Below are 17,733 nucleotides of genomic sequence, written 5' to 3'. Positions count from 1 at the left end.
ATTGATGATAGTAGCAGCAGAACCAGTATCCACCGGCATGCGAACATCGTGACCAAGTATTTGGACAGTGAGGAATAACTTCCCTGAAAGGGAAGAAGTACAATTGACAGACAACACAGAATCAGAATCAGCGTCATGGTCATGAACATCATGTATGTGATCGGATTTGCAAACAGATGACATATGACCCTTTTTTATTGCATTTGTGACACACGGCCCAATGTTGTGGACAATCTTCTCGTGAATGTTTCGTAAAACACCACGGACATGAAGGAAGTTGCCATGGGTTTTGCTGCAGTTTCTTAGAGGTTTCTTTACGGGTAGGCTGAGGCTGTGCTTGGGAGTGTACTGCAGCCACGTCGGGCGGCTGGGACACACCACATGCTTCGTCAACATCGCACAGAGGTTTTATTTCCCCGATGTCACCCCATGCCTCTATTTGCGCTCCAGCGGCGCGAGAAATTTGAAAAGACTGAGCAATGGATAGGACTTCATCTAGAGTTGGATTTGCCAACTGAAGGGCACGTTGCCTAACTTCTTTGTTGGGTGCCGATTGGATAATAGCATCCCATACCATGGAATTGGCGTAGGATTCTTTGTGAACTTCAGTAACAAATTGACACTTTCTACTGAGGCCGTGAAGTTCAGCAGCCCAATGATAGGATTGATTTGGTTTTTTTTGACAACGATAAAAGGCTACACGAGAGGCTATCACATGCGTTTGCTTTTGAAAATAGATGGACAGAAGTGAGCACATTTCAGCAAAGGACAAAGATGCAGGATCTTTCAAAGGAGCCAATTGCGACAACAACTGATACATTTGAGGTGAAATCCATGAAAGGAACAGAGACTTACATGTTTGTTCATCCGCGACATGAAATGCCAAGAAGTGCTGTCGAAGATGTTTTTCGTAATCAGACCAGTCTTCTGCCATCTTGTCATCAGGAGGAAAAGGAGGTAGAGACAATGACGAGAGACACCCAGCATTTGATGCTGCAACGAAATCACAAATCGCATTTGTGAGAAGCGTTTGCTGTTCTATGAGACCTTGCAATAGTTGCTCTAAAGTAGCCATGGAAACATGTGGGTCAATGATGGAAAAGAAAAATCACTACCTCGTCACAAATTGTTATAACTTCAAGTTGAACAAATATATTTCAAGGAAGATGCAATACATGAAAGTCACAGATCAAGTAAACAGAGTAAGACGTGTGTACACTTTAACAGTCAAGTCATAACTGAGTCCAAGTGTAGTGTCCGCTGGCTGGCTGGCCACTTAGGTGGCGCTGCTGCTGCATGGCTGGCAGACAGCGCCGCATGTAGAGGACACACTTAATTGCGTGGTGGCACTTTGAAAGATTGGCAAGTCACAACAGTTTTTTTTAAATAATGTAATTGGGCAACCAGTAGCAATCCATACTTTTTGAATTTGAAAATTTGGTAACAGTTTTTAAAATGTCAGTGCGTGTGATAGGATTCCAGTGAAATACATGTTCATTGGGCAGAGCGGTAGCCAGCAGGTCCATTGCAGAAGAACTTGTTTCTTTAATACTGTTTGTTACTTCCTTAACTGAATTAATAAAGAAGTTATTTAGTACCTCAGGATCCATCAAAAGCACTTGAGTGTGTTTAGGAGTGAGACGTTGATTTATAATTTACCATGCTGCCTTGCATTTATGGGGAGCACTTTCTATGTACTTTTCAGATGCTAGTTTGTTTGCGAGGAGGAGTTTAGTTCTGTAGAATTTTTTGGATTTAGTATATGAGTTATAAATTCTCTCTCTCTGCTCAGTCCTGTGGATACAGGCATGCTTGTAAATCCGCTGTAATGTGTGCAAGTTTTCCCTAATTTCAGAAAATTCTTCGGTAAACCAGTTAAGCATTTTATTTTTAGGTTTCCTTGTAGTTCTAGTTTTTGTTAATGGAGAACAAGAACACCATAGTTCTATAAATTTCCCAAAAAATTTATCAAAGGCTATTTCTGTTCCCAATTTCCCTGGTTGACATTTGTATACCCATCCCACTTTTCCTTCCTTAATTATCAATAAACAGTGTAATCGACTCCTCTTTTTGTCCTCTCACCAGTACAGACTTAGGTTCAGTAGTTTTAATTGGCTGCCTCTTATAAAGTATCAGGAGCAAAGGAGCATGATCAGCAAAGTGTCCTCCTGCAAAAAAGTATCAGGAGCAAAGGAGCATGATCAGCAAAGTGTCCTCCTGCAAATGTGACTCTAAAATCTTCCTGAATGAAATTAACTTTAATGTTGTCCAAGCATGCATCCATATGAGTGGGACACTTATTTGTACAGTATTAGTTGAATGATCTTAGTACCGTACATTCAAAAATATTTTTATTACTTGTTTGTCTGTATTGGCCAATTAAATGTTGAAATCTCCACAGACAGCAATTCTTGTCTTAAATTTCAAAATTTTTTTAATTAATAATTCAAATTTCTCAATAAATAGGTTAATATCATCATCTGGGGATCTATATAGGCTAACTACTATTTGTGTTTTCATCCAGCACTTAACACAACTGAACTCTGCATGTAGTTCTGAGCTATAAGTTGCTACATCAATTTTAGAAAATTTCGCTCCTTCTCTTACAAAAGTACCTGCACCACCATTCTTTATCTGCTTTCTACACATGATATCAGTCACAACATTTCAGGTAAATGTCAGGATAGTAATTCCAAAAGGCCATGAACAACTCCTGTCTTATCCTCATTAAACACATCTGTTTATATTTATATGTCTTGTATATATGGCATCTTTCTTCGTTATATTAAGCTGAAAATCATATATCATCGTAGAATGATCCCTGGGAAAATAAATTACAATATGTGCTTGAAAGCTGAAAGCTGTCAAAAGTGCTGCCAGGTGTCAGGAATTTCCTTGAGCTGACCTGGCTGTAGGAGTGTCTTAGTAGTGAAGAATGAATGTATTAAAACTTTATGGATGATGTGGCTTTTTTTTCTTTTTTTTTTTCAAGCATTATGGTGTTTATAAGATCAAGTTCTTGAACTGTGTTCCTACAATGATATATTTGTGTAAGTACATTATGTAATGAATAGAGTTAGTAGCAGAGAAGTAATAAATTTAAACATCATGCATGACAACAGATTTTTCATGCATCTCAATGTTTATGACATCATATCTCCTGATTTGTGTTTCGTACTATAATATAATTTTGTAAGCACATTTGGGAGTGTATGAAGATACTGTATGAAAAAAGTTTTGTGAATACAATTAATAACAAGGAAGTAATAAATTTAAATGTCATGCACGATATGGCAGTTGTTCATACATCTCACTGTTTAGGACATCACATCTCCTGAACTATGATAGGTGAGTGGTTCTTAACCCAATAGCAATTGTTGCCTGGCAGTAAGGGGTGTGTGTACCAAGTTTGATTGAAACCTGTCCAGTCGTTTATGAGGAGATGTGGAACATAAACACATGCACACATACGTAAATCCATCTTTATTGTATGTATGGATATATTATTCAGTAAAATACTGTATAATGCCAATTGCAAGTTTAATAAAGTGATTTAGCTTGTATGCTCAGTAACTTACTTCTAAATAAAGCTGATTTGCTTTCTCATAGTCTCCTTCTTCAGTTGATTCAATTGCAAAAAAATACTTTTGATCATTGGTTACATCATATGTTTTCTCTGAAGCTTTGTCTCCTCCATCTAACAAACTGTGCACTGTTGAATGCATTTCTTCTATTAGGTTTACATAAACATTGGAGATAAAATTCTGTGGGCAAAAAAGTTTTGTCTGATAAATATCTTTCTGCAAAATGTCTATTATGAGAAGTTGTGTTAAAAATTTAATTATAAATAATATGTCATACCTAAACAACACTGATAGGTAAAAAACAAAATTGCCTAAAAAAATGCAGGGTGAAGCTTTGATTATGCCAACTGCTTGTGCTTTGATTATGCCTACTGCTCATGCTGGTGAAAGATCAGAAAAATCATCAAACAAATTTTGGTTGAAGAGTCTGACACAGAAGCCAAAAGGCAGTAAATCAACTAGTGGTCACAAAAGGCTCAACAATTTTATGAAACTGACTAAGGTTCTAGATGAACACAAGAAAATTATTGGCAAAAAATAAATGAACTGTTCAGCTACCTGCAGCTTCTGTATATTGAGATATATAATTGTAATGCTGGCCTCATGTCGTCTTTGCATGTTATCTCTGAAAATGCTTAAACATAGATCCAGATATGAAATTATAATTCACCACACAGTATTATTTTATGGAATCAGTTTGGCTTCTTCAGGAAAGGCTCTGGCACAACTTGCGTAGTAAATAATTCAAGATTTCAAACACTGAAATGGGAGAGCTGGTGAATTGCTCCTTACAACTTAGTCTTACTATAAACTGGCTTTACTGCTGCATCCACACACTAAATTCAGGAAGGAGGCAGGCGCTGGTATGTTGACAATATTACACAGCCAACTGTTTGGAAGAAGCTGCATAAATATTGACTTAGATCTTAATAAGATTTTCAAGTGGTGCAAAGATTACCAACTTGCTTTCAGTGTTCAATAATGTAAAATTGTCCACTTCACAGAACGAGAAAATGTGCTGTCCTGTGACTATAATATCAATAAGTACCACTTTTTTTTTTTTTTAAAAAAAACAAGAGAGAGACATAGCTGCTCAATCAGCCATAATGTTGTCCTCTCCATTGTGGCATTGCCATTTACTGACTTTCCAGACCATGGAGCTGCTATTTGGTTGGTTGGTTGTTTTGGGGAAGGAGACCAGACATCGAGGTCATCGGTCTTTTTGGATTAGGGAAGGACGGGGAAGGAATTTGGCTGTGCCCTTTGAAAGGAACTATCCCGGCATTTGCCTGGAGCGATTTAGGGAAATCACGGAAAACCTAAATCAGGATGGCCGGATGCGGGATTGAACCGTCGTCCTTCCGAATGCGAGTCCAGTGTCTAACCACTGCGCCGGAGCTGCTATTTCTTATTCAAATAGTTCTTAAATTGGCATCATCAGGCTGAATGCAGCCCATACCAGTCCTCTCACCAAAGAAAAATCCTTGGAAATAACAGGAATCAAACCCAGGTCCTCCAAACGGCAGTCATCTATGTTGACCACTAAGTTACAGAGGCAGACACTCATACGAATACCTGGATGTAACACTCTGTAGGGGTATTTAACACTTTATCTGCTCTGCACGTGTTAACATGCACGCCTTTGTACCTGTCCCTGTGTGTCCTGAACGTGTTTACACGCACCACCAGTCCTTCTACCTGGTACTCTGAATGTGTCTATGGGTAGACATGTTCAGAGTACCAGGTAGAAGGACTGGTGGTGCGCGTAAAAACGTTCAGAGCACACAGGGACAGGTACAAAGGCGCCCACGTTAACATGTCTAGAGCAATTAAAAGGTTAATGTGATGAGTACATTACCCAATGTGTGACTGCAGAAACACAAAGGTTTTGTCTTCCATTTGTATGACTGTCTGCTTGACCTGTGGGGTGCCATGTCTTTCTCTGTTGCTGTAATGGAATTGATCAATGACCCTGCTTTCACCACAAACAAGAATACGCAATACACAATCCATCAGAGTACTCAATATATACAAATACTTGGAGTACCTCATACACTAAGACAACCAGATCTCACAGTACATTTTTCAATGCGATCATAAAAATATTTGCTTGTTATGGTAGAGTACACAAAATCATGAAGTATTATTTACATTTAATTACAAAACTATAAAGTCAGATGGTATCATAAATTTATAGTAACTATTTTTTATTTTGGGAAGACTTTTAAAATTATTATTTTTATTGACATTATTGTTATTTCTATAATTTACTCTTTGTAATAATTAGAAAGCATTTGTGAAGGAAAAAACACATATAAATCTTTATAGACGTCAAAACCGATACTCCATAAGATCGCTTTGTTGTGAGTTTTAAATGTCTGTCTTTCTGTTTTAACATGTTTTGGTGCATGTAAGAGGAAAAATCTCCTTTTTTCTGTTGTAAGATGAAGTAGGAGTATGTACTTGGTGGGAAAGTAATGGGGTCATTGTTGGTGCATACTGACTCAGAGAACAGATGTAATTACACTACTGTGGGAACATTAAAATACTATATGTGAAATGAAGAAAATACAATGTCACAATGTTCTTAATTGAAAGTAAAAACCTTGATCTTACCCCCTTGGTGCAGATTATTCTTACAGTGAGCCATGTTTCTTCAATGAGTGACATTTTTGTCAATAAGCTGCAAGGTTTCATGAGTTATATAATTTAATATTGAAGGATCTTTTTTCTCAGACATTAGCTGCATTACACTAGTGTTACCATTGCTAAAAAAAAATGCACTTCATTTGACGTTTTCAGATTCAAAAATTTTTAATGGATTTTACAATAATAGAGCTGTGGGTCATTGTAATTTGAGAAATTGTCTAGCATATTTAAAAGACAAAGATATGTATACTGCTGGGGATTTATGATTTAGGGATCAAGAAGGACAAATTACATATGAATTTTCACTGAAATAAGAGCCAATGAAATTATTTCTGAAATACAAGCATTATGGACAGACTGGCACTCAAATATAACAATCAGTAGTGGTGGATGGTAATATGATGACCAATAACGAACCTTCAAATTGGACTTCGAGCAGTAATGTAGACACATGCCTACGGTATTTTATTCAGTTTGTGTTGTCTAAAGTACATGAAAATGAGAAGACAATATCCAGAATGAGATTGTCACTCTGCAGCAGAGTGTACACTGATATGAAACTTCCTCGCAGATTAAAACTGTGTGCTGGACCGAGACTCGACTCGGGACCTTTGCCTTTCATGGGCAAGTGCTCTACCAAGCACGACTCACACCCTGTACTCACAGCTTTACTTCTGCCAGTACCTCATCTGCCAGGAAGTTTCATATCAGTGTACGCTCCATTGCAGAGTGAAAATCTCATTTTGGAAACATCCCCCAGGCTGTGGCTAGGCAATGTCTCTGCAATATACTTTCTTTCAGGAGTGCAAGTTCTGCATGGTTCGCAGGAGAGCTTCTGTAAAGTTTGGAAAGTAGGAGACGAGATACTGGCAGAAGTAAAGCTGTGAGGACGGGGTGTGAGTCGTGCTTGGTAGAGGACTTGCGCATGAAAGGCAATGGTCCCAAGTTCGAGTTTCGAGCCAGCACACAGTTTTAATCTGCCACGAAGTTTCATATCAGCGTAAACTCTGCCGCAGAGTGAAAGTCTCATTCTGGAAACATCCCCGAGGCTATGGCTAAGCCATGCCATTGCAATATACTTTCTTTCAGGAGTGCTAGTTCTGCGTGGTTCACAGGAGAACTTCTGTAATTTTTGGAAGGTAGGAGATGAGGTACTGGCAGAAATAAAGCTGTGAGGACAGGGCATGAGTCGTGCTTGGTAGAGCACTTGCCCGCGAAAGGCAAAGGCCCCGAGTTCGAGTCTCTGACCGGCACACAGAAGACAATATGTCTAACCAGTATTTACAAATCTTTAACATTATGCAGCGCGTCAGCAACCGTATATGTATAGAAAATAAACAATTTTTTCAGCCTTCAGTTACAAGGTAATTTTTACTCGTTTACCTAGGTTTCGAATCCAGTAATGGAATCTTCTTCAGAACCTATGAATTAAACCACATACGGACATATATTACTCACTGAAATACATCATCAGTCTAATGATTGAATAATAAAGAAATCGTGATACTTACAAAAAATTAAATTATTTTGAGAGCCAAACACTGGCCATGTCACAAATTAAATTTAAAACAATAAAGGCGAATAATCATAAGATTATGTCTTTCAAAATTAAAACCATTAAGGCGAACGCAGACGAAGCTATGTCGGCCAGAAATAAGGACCACATGTGAGCGACACGGAAACTAGGCATCGCAAGCAGTTCCGCGGCGAGGCTCGGCCGCGGCCAAGCGCATGCAGGAGCACAAGCGCAAGCGCAGGTGCGAGAGACAAACTGTCTCAAAATTATTTAGAGCAAATACACATATAAACAAAATGCGACTGAAAGCCTTCTCACAAATGGACAAACCTATCTATTGGTATGGCAACATTAAACAATTTACCTGAGAACAAACTACAAAGCCAAGGTATAAAAATTTTTTTACATTTAAATATTATAGTAAGAGGGCGAAGCCCCGCTACAATAACTAAAAAATTAGTGTCGAAACCATGCGTGCTAAGCATAAATGTCTTTAACATAAAAACGCCATAGCAACTATGTGTCATTACCAAGCATATTACGAAATACAAAGACACACATGTACAATCGCACTATAATAAAGGGACAAAGCAGATAGGGAAACAGCATCGGCCATTCGAAGCGGACTGTGGGTCAACTCCACTGGAGTAAAGGTTGAAATCCTTCAAAATAACTTCTATTTTTTATTTGCAACTGATCATTAAGTAAATTGTCTCTATCAATAATAAGATGTTTAAAAATTTGCAATTCTTCGAGGGTGTCTAGCCTGCATCCCTTGACTTCATTATGCAAAAGCTCTGCGTCTTTTAGAGGCTTGGGAGCATGTGCCTTTTGGACCAGATGTTCAGCAAATGTAGATCCTCGTGTTCCATCACCGCTTTTTGTCGGCAGATACTCTTTAAACCTAACAGACAGGGCCCTTCCTGTCTGGCCAATGTAATAACAAGGACATTCAGCACACGTGATCTTATACACACCTGACAGCGATGATTTATCAGTACCTTTATCCAGAGAATGTACTAAGTTCTTTTTGAAGTTGTTGGTGGTAGAGTATGAAACTTTACACCCAAGGTTTTTTAATAAATGACCTACCTTATAGGATATGCTACCTATAAAGGGAACTGATATGTATTTCGTTGCCTGGTGTTGATTGTGGGTACCTGAACTGGAAAGGGTGGTAGTCTTCTTTCGTGTTTTTTTGTTGAACACCTGTCTCACTATACTGGGATTATATCCATTATTCTGAGCGATGTTTTCGAGGACTTTTAATTCATTCTGTAAGTTGACTGGCGAAAGCGGAATGGAAAGGGCTCGATGGATACTTGAGTGAAAAAAGGCCATTTTATGGGCCTGAGGATGGGTGGAATCAGCTGGAATGATGATGTCGGAATAGGTTGCTTTCCGAGATTCCGACATCATCATCCCAGCTGATTCCACCCATCCTCAGGCCCATAAAATGGCCTTTTTTCACTCAAGTATCCATCGAGCCCTTTCCATTCCGCTTTCGCCAGTCAACTTACAGAACGAATTAAAAGTCCTCGAAAACATCGCTCAGAATAATGGATATAATCCCAGTATAGTGAGACAGGTGTTCAACAAAAAAACACGAAAGAAGACTACCACCCTTTCCAGTTCAGGTACCCACAATCAACACCAGGCAACGAAATACATATCAGTTCCCTTTATAGGTAGCATATCCTATAAGGTAGGTCATTTATTAAAAAACCTAGGGTGTAAAGTTTCATACTCTACCACCAACAACCTCAAAAAGAATTTAGTACATTCTCTGGATAAAGGTACTGATAAATCATCGCTGTCAGGTGTGTATAAGATCACGTGTGCTGAATGTCCTTGTTATTACATTGGCCAGACAGGAAGGGCCCTGTCTGTTAGGTTTAAAGAGCATCTGCCGACAAAAAGCAGTGATGGAACATGAGGATCTACATTTGCTGAACATCTGGTCCAAAAGGCACATGCTCCCAAGCCTCTAAAAGACGCAGAGCTTTTGCATAATGAAGTCAAGGGATGCAGGCTAAACACCCTCGAAGAATTGCAAATTTTTAAACATCTTATTATTGATAGAGACAATTTACTTAATGATCAGTTGCAAATAAAAAATAGAAGTTATTTTGAAGGATTTTAACCTTTACTCCAGTGGAGTTGACTCACAGTCCGCTTCGAATGGCCAATGCTGTTTCCCTATCTGCTTTGTCCCTTTACTATAGTGCGATTGTACATGTGTGTCTTTGTATTTCGTAATATGCTTGGTAATGACACATAGTTGCTATGGCGTTTTTATGTTAAAGACATTTATGCTTAGCACGCATGGTTTCGACACCAATTTTTTAGTTATTGTAGCGGGGCTTCGCCCTCTTACTATAATATTTAAATGTAAAAAAATTTTTATACCTTGGCTTTGTAGTTTGTTCTCAGGTAAATTGTTTAATGTTGCCATACCAATAGATAGATTTGTCCATTTGTGAGAAGGCTTTCAGTCGCATTTTGTTTATATGTGTATTTGCTCTAAATAATTTTGAGACAGTTTGTCTCTCACGCCTGCGCTTGCGCTTGTGCTCCTGCATGCGCTTGGCCGCGGCCGAGCCTCGCCGCGGAACTGCTTGCGATGCCTAGTTTCCGTGTCGCTCACATGTGGTCCTTATTTCTGGCCGACGTAGCTTCGTCTACGTTCGCCTTAATGGTTTTAATTTTGACAGACATAATCTTATGATTATTCATCTTTATTGTTTTAAATTTAATCTGTGACATGGTCAGTGTTTGGCTCTCAAAATAATTTAATTTTTTGTAAGTATCACGATTTCTTTATTATTGAATCATTAGACTGATGATGCATTTCAGTGAGTAATATATGTCCGTATGTGGTTTAATTTATAGGTTCTGAAGAAGATTCCATTACTGGAATCGAATCCTAGGTAAATGAGTAAAAAAAATTACCTTGCAACTGAAGGCTGAAAAAACTGTTTATTTTCTGACCAGTACAATCGAGGGACTCAGACTTGAAAAGATTATTGTTTGTGCTATTTGTATAGTCATGATCGGAAAATGATGAACATTTAAGACTTATGAAACAATCAATTATTTCAAATGATGGGGTGAAAATAGAGGATATTGTTTTAGGGAGCAGAGTGGGTAAAACAATATTGTTTCTGTGGAGGGTAAAGAAATAATTGAGCTGTCAGTAACTGACACCTGGGAGATTTGGACTAAGGAGGCATTATTACAGTAGTGAAGTAAAAGTTCATGTTGGTTATGCTAAAGACAATGTTGAAACTGTAGACAAAAATGTGACTGAACCAGAAACTATTTTTGTAGTTGAATCGAACCCTGTAATTATTGTTGAAAACTGTGATGTGTCTGAAATAGCTAGCAAAGAGGAACATGTAAATAATGTTTTTAATGACATAAAAATTCTTACTGAGAGTGAAGTGAACAATTTTTAGAGAAGGTTAAAAATGTAGTAGATTATCTTGGTGTTAGCACAATTTTTCTTTCCTGCTTTAAAAGATGAATCCTTACCTGAAGTGTCAACAGTAGATGAACTTTCAACCCTAGTTACTGAAAACTGTTGGAATCTGTCATTTGCAATCGGTTTGTATGGAAAGAAGTACCAGGGATTTTCAAAACTGTATCTGCTTTGTAAAGCTTATTAAGATTTTGTAGTCAACCACCACATAATTCATGGTTGAAGTACTTGAATGAATTTGGCAGTCAGCTTAGAAACAGTAATATTCAATTTTGTAGTAATGCTGTGAATAATGTGGATTTATACATGAACACCCAACTCTGATGCAAAATTTTGTAATTTTGCCTCTCACACTTTGACAACTGATCAGAAATTATACAACCTTATTTTGAAACAACAGTGTAACAATGCCAATGAAGTGACTAATTTATATGAAATTCGAGATTTTGTCAATAACTATCAAAATGTTGAGCTAATACTTGTTGAGAGAGAAATAGTAACTGTAATCTGTGATACTAAAACTTTATTGGTTTATGTTCAAATGTCATGTAGTTTCCATGTGAGAGCAAATTTAAAAAGATCAACAGTAGAATTCAAAAGTAAAGTACCAGAGTCTTTCATAATAAATAAATGATTGAAGCCATCTGATAAATTAATGGGTAGCAACAAGGTATAGTGATGCAAGCAAATTTTTGTTCATAAATGAACACGTTAATTTCTTGTTTTATTTTATTTGCCATATGGACTGTAATTTTTCACTACAGTGCATTTACTGATTTTCCTAAGCACTGTCTAAATAATATATTATTGTTAGTGGTGAGCTTTAAAATATTTAATATTTTCTTATCTCCATTTTATGTTGAAAACAAGATTAGCTATACTGTGTGATACTCAAATTAATGTATATAGTGGCCTGTATGTAAAAGACCTGGTTATCTAGAGGTAATTTGTAAAATTGTGTTCTTCATTGGAAGGCTGTGGAAATGTAGGAGAGTTAGTTTGGTTTCTGCTGGCATGCTACAGTAACAAAGTTAATAATAACTGAAAAAATACAGAATTTATCAAGGGTAGTATTGGAGGCAGAGATGTGAATGAAAGCGTTTGTCATTAGTAATAGCTATTTTCAATTATTCCACACATAATCTGAAGTATTGGTGAAACATTGTAGAAAAATAGCTTTATGAAAAATTGAATTATTAAGTTAATATAAACATAATGAGAAAGAAACTTGTACTATATGCTCATGGGATGGACAAAAATACAGAACACCAAAAACATGGCATATTGGGATGTCAAATACAATGTAGCGTGCAGTCATCTTGGAATGGATAAATACAGGTCCCGTATGGCATTCAGGGGAATCTTATACCATTCTCCCTGCAAGATAGTGGAAATTTCAGGTCACAAAGGCTCAATAATATTGTGATATGGTGACTGTAGTGATTAGAGCAGATGTGACAATTCATCTTTGTGCTCACAAAACCCAATTTGGACAATGCAAGCTGTATGAACAGCATCACTGTTGGGGAACAAACATTGTACTGTGGGATGGACCAGATCAGCCAAAATGGTCACATAATCCTTGGCAGTACTGTCACAGTATGGAGCAACCACTGGGCCCATGGAATATCACGATATGGTTGCCCAAAGCTTCACTGAACCCTGTCCATGTTTCACTCTTGGGATGTAAACTCAGCCAGAAGTTGGAAGCAGCATGAAACGACACTCACCTGACCAAATAACTTTCTTCTATTGCTCCATAGTGCAGGTTTTATGGCTTTGGCAATACGTTTTCCTGTTACAAAATTCCAGCTTGCCCTGCAGTTTGCCGGCCGAAGTGGCCGCGCGGTTCTGGCGCTGCAGTCTGGAACCGCGAGACCGCTACGGTCGCAGGTTCGAATCCTGCCTCGGGCATGGATGTGTGTGATGTCCTTAGGTTAGTTAGGTTTAACTAGTTCTAAGTTCTAGGGGACTAATAACCTCAGCAGTTGAGTCCCATAGTGCTCAGAGCCATTTGAACCATTTGAACCCTGCAGTTTCTTGCTTTCAGAATTCCCTTTATGTTGTTCTGCTGCTGGCAATGTGAGAAAATGACATGAATGTTGCCAAAGTGACACCATGTGCACATTGCTGGAGAGCTCACAGTAAACTTGACCCATATTGTCCAAGACTTGCAGAATCGAACTAAGAAATCCACCTTTACAGCACAGTGGCACAGCACACACTGCTTTGTCTTTCTCACATCTGTGTGCACCAATCCACTGCCAAACTTTTGTGTAATGGTAAATGCGAGGCACCACTCATTCTTAGCTAGCTGTGAACAGTCATTCATATATTTTTGTGATATTGCTGCCACACAGATCCCTCAGAGAGTAGAGCTCTGGAGCTATGAGAAAGTGCAGGTTATCAGCCTGTGTTTAGAGTATGTGACATGTTTGGGGCTTGTCTGCCTTGTAGAACATCAGCATGAATGCAATGACAGCAGGCCAGCTGGTGGTGATGTGGTGATGGTGTGGTAAAGTCAGCACCAGCACTATAGTGCTGGATTGAATGGGCACACAGCGGATGTCCTCATGCAGCCAGCTAGTGACAGCAGTCACAGGTAGTACTGGCTGTGAACAGTTGTGATCATGGTCGGTTTTGTCCCACATGGCTATATGGGGGCAGCTCGGGCTGCCTGTCATTCTGATATGAAAGTGTGTCTTTATCATGGTACCAATGAGTGTGCCTGATGCATACTCAACACAAAGTATGAGCCACTGTCCATAGTAATTTATTATGTATGCTTGAAGGATGTGGATACCACAAAAATATGCCAATAACACTGACAATTAAGACAACATAATAAAATAAAGCATTTAAGAGTTGCGCTGTTTCTGAAGAACACATAATAACATGGATGTTCCCATTGGCAGGCATTAGAGTTCATGATGCACTCTCTTGCGGCGGTTGATCCATCCTCAATGCTTGACACAGCAGAGGCTTGGAGACAGCACACAGTGTCTACACTCACAGAAATATGGTGGCATCACGACTCCAATGCAGATCCCAGGTATACAGTGGTAAAGCCCGATGGTGTGGAGGCCAACATCTGGAGCTCACTACCAAAGCAAACAAGAAAATCACTGGAGAAGTCAATTCAGTCTCAATTCCTAATGTGGTGAAGGCATAGGAACATGGACACAGGTCAAGGAGCTGTGATGGACAAACAGGAAGTGTTGTGGGACATGACATCCATAGCTCACAGAGTGTTTACAGCAGGTGACATCTGGTGTGCCAGATTCTAACCCTGTACAGTGGCTGGAGCGCATGTGCCTGCATCATTCGATGGGATGTGATTATGCTGCAGGACAGGCATTTAAAGCAGACTCTGTGACCAGCACACATGACTTATTTGCTGGCAGTTGTGGTGTGATGTCTTCTGCTGGCAGCTGTGGAGTGGGTTGTTTGGGTGACTGTGATGGGTGCCGTCTGGGTGGTTGTGCCAGCTGTCTGGGTGAGGTCAATGAGGCTGAGGAGCTTGTGAGGGCACAATGATAAATGGCAGCTGGCATGTTGGGACTGGTGGCATCTTTGTGTCACTGTCAGCTATGAGTGTGAGCTCTGCTGAAACAATTTCCTGATTTGTGGTGGAGGAAGCATTGTCTATTGACAGATCATCTTCCACTGGGCCAAGATAAGAATGGCAATTGGAGTGCCAAGACACAAGCAGGCTTATACAGTCATACTTGATGCTGAGTGTTCTCTTGCTGCTTTATGGAAAAAATGTGGTGTGGTCTCAAGTAAGGCTGCCAAAGTGGTGGCTGTACTGCCATGCTCATCATGATGTGAGCATAGTGTTGCACGTCTGTATGTGTGTGAAGACTTTGCTGATGTCATACCATGTTGGTGTGTGCAGTTGGATGCTGACCATGTGTTTGCAGAGACATTCTGCCAGTGGTGGACCTGAGTTGTCATGTGCTCCATGAAATGGCTAGGGATGGTGAGTGGTTGTCATCAACATTAAAATTGCAGTTATATATTTTTAAAATAATTTCAGAACAAATTATCAATTTAAAGTTGTTTATTATGTAAAACAATTACTATCACATATGTATAATCATTGTTCTTCTTGGTGCGTTAGTTGAAAGTTGTTATTTTATGACTTTAGCAGAAAGTGATGTACTTGTTGATGTATTGAAATTGTACTGTATGTTTGAGAAAGATGAGAAAACTTTGTGCAAAAGATAATAAGGCTGTAACAACTCATTCCAAGTATATATTGTAAATCAAAACCTGAATATTCTTCTGCAAGCAAAAATCATACTTCTGAACCAAAAAAGACAGTTAAATACAATAAAATGAAGACAAGTACTTAAAAAATTATTAAGTTACTTCTTTCCACAATCTTTATTTATGAATAATTCATCTGGCTTCCATACATGTTCACAATGGAAGAACAGATTACACACACACACAAAGAGGTGATTTGCAAAAGTGTGCAGTTGAAATCTTATTTAGACATGAGTAGCAGGTCTGGGGGAGTCAACAAATGCTACGGATTTGGCAGTGATGTCAGCTATGTGCATGCATATTGTCATAATTGTGAGCCAAGAGTAATTCTGTGAGTAAACTTCATTAAAGATTATAATATTTTGGACAAGAAGTGATAAAATGTACTGAGATTGATTGTAGATTGACCATAGATTCACTATGTTCAGCTTTGCAGTGTGGAGGTGATAAGTTGAGAGAAGGCTTTTCCTACCTTTTTCTTATATATAAAAAGAGAAAAAGCACCCATCTGCAAAATTACAGACTAATATCCTTAATGTGAAACTCAGCTTGCCCTTTTATCACTTGATATCATGTGATATATAGATGAAGGGGAACAGACAGATCCCATATTTATAAATTTCAAAAAAAATTTTGCCAAGGTACACCACTGCAACTGTTAACAAAGGTGTGAGCAAATGGAATAGGTTCTCAGATATGTGAGAAGCTCAATGACTTCTTAAGTAATAGAGCCCTGTTCAATGTCCTTGATGGCAAGTGTTCATCTGAGACAAGAGAGTTGTCAAGGCTGCCCCAGGGAAGTGTGATAGTACTGCTGTTATTCTCTATACACATAAACTGATCTGACTGTCTGGGTGAACAGCAATCTGCAGCTGTTTGCTGATGATGCTATATTATACAAGAAGTCGTTGTCATTGAATGACTATAGGGAGATAAAAGATGACTTACACAAAATTTATAGTTAGCATGATGAATGGTAGATAGCTCTAAATGTATAAAATTATAATTTAATGTGAATGAGTAGAAAAAACAAATCCATAATAGTCAGATACAGCATTAGTACTGTCCTGCCTTAATCAGTCATGTCATTTACATATCTGGGCATAAATATTGTGAAGCAAAATGAAATGGAATGAACATTTGAGAATTGCTGTAGGGATGGTGAATAGGCAACTTTGGTTTATTGGGAGAATTCTAGGAAAGTGTGGTTCATCTGTAAAGGAAGTGGCGTATTGGATGCTAGAGTGACCTATTCTTGAGTACTGCTCAAGTGTTTGGGATCCACACCAGACTGGATTAAAGGAAGAGATTGAAGTGATTCAGAGGCCAGCCGCTACGTTTGTTACCAGTAGGTTTGAACTGTACGCAAGTATTATGAAGATTCTTTGGAAACTCAAATGGGAATTAGTGGAGGAAAGATGACATTCTTTTTGAGCAACATTATTGAGGAAATTTAGAGAACCATCATTTAAAAATCACTGCAGAACAATTCTACTGCTGCCAAGGTACAGTTCATGTAAGAACCACAAAGATAAGATACAAGAAATTAGGACTCATACAGAGGCATACAGCCAGCCATTTATGCCTCTCACTCTCTGCAAGTGGAACAGGAAAGGAAATGTGAAGTGTAGTACAGAATGTCATCCACCATGCAACATATGGTGGCTTGCAGAGTGTGTCTGTACATGGAGATGTAAGGTGTTGAGGGCATTTTGATATGAGAGATAATATGATGATGGATCTTTTGATGGTGAAGGTGTTTTTGATGTTGATAATGATTTTGATAATGATGATGTAGAAGTTGATGACATACAGGATTGGGGAAATATATTCTGAGTAATGGTGTATCATGTTTTCTTATGTCAAGGAATATATGTTTGTATCAGGAAATATGCTTAATGTTCATAATATATGTACTGTGGTTCTGACAGCCATGAGAAAAATTACAACCAATAGTTTTGGAGATAAGAACACATCTGGGATTTTAGAGCTAGTGAAAATAGTTAATTTTGGAAAACAATGTTATGTTGTGAGGTATGCTGACCACCATTTTGTATGGTCAGAGTGATGAAACAAGTCTATGTAAAAGAAATTTCCACAATAAAAACGGAATAAAATGTTAAAAAAGAACTGTTTTTGAAATAGAGAAAGTATAGGGAATTATGATATTTAATGTAATAATAAAAACTTAATTTTTTTAATTTTGTGGAGCAATACTCTTCTAAAATACA

Source organism: Schistocerca nitens, chromosome 7, assembly GCF_023898315.1.
Source record: "Schistocerca nitens isolate TAMUIC-IGC-003100 chromosome 7, iqSchNite1.1, whole genome shotgun sequence".
In the NCBI taxonomy this organism is placed as follows: Eukaryota; Metazoa; Arthropoda; class Insecta; order Orthoptera; family Acrididae; genus Schistocerca; species Schistocerca nitens.
This window is presented reverse-complemented; position numbering follows the sequence as displayed.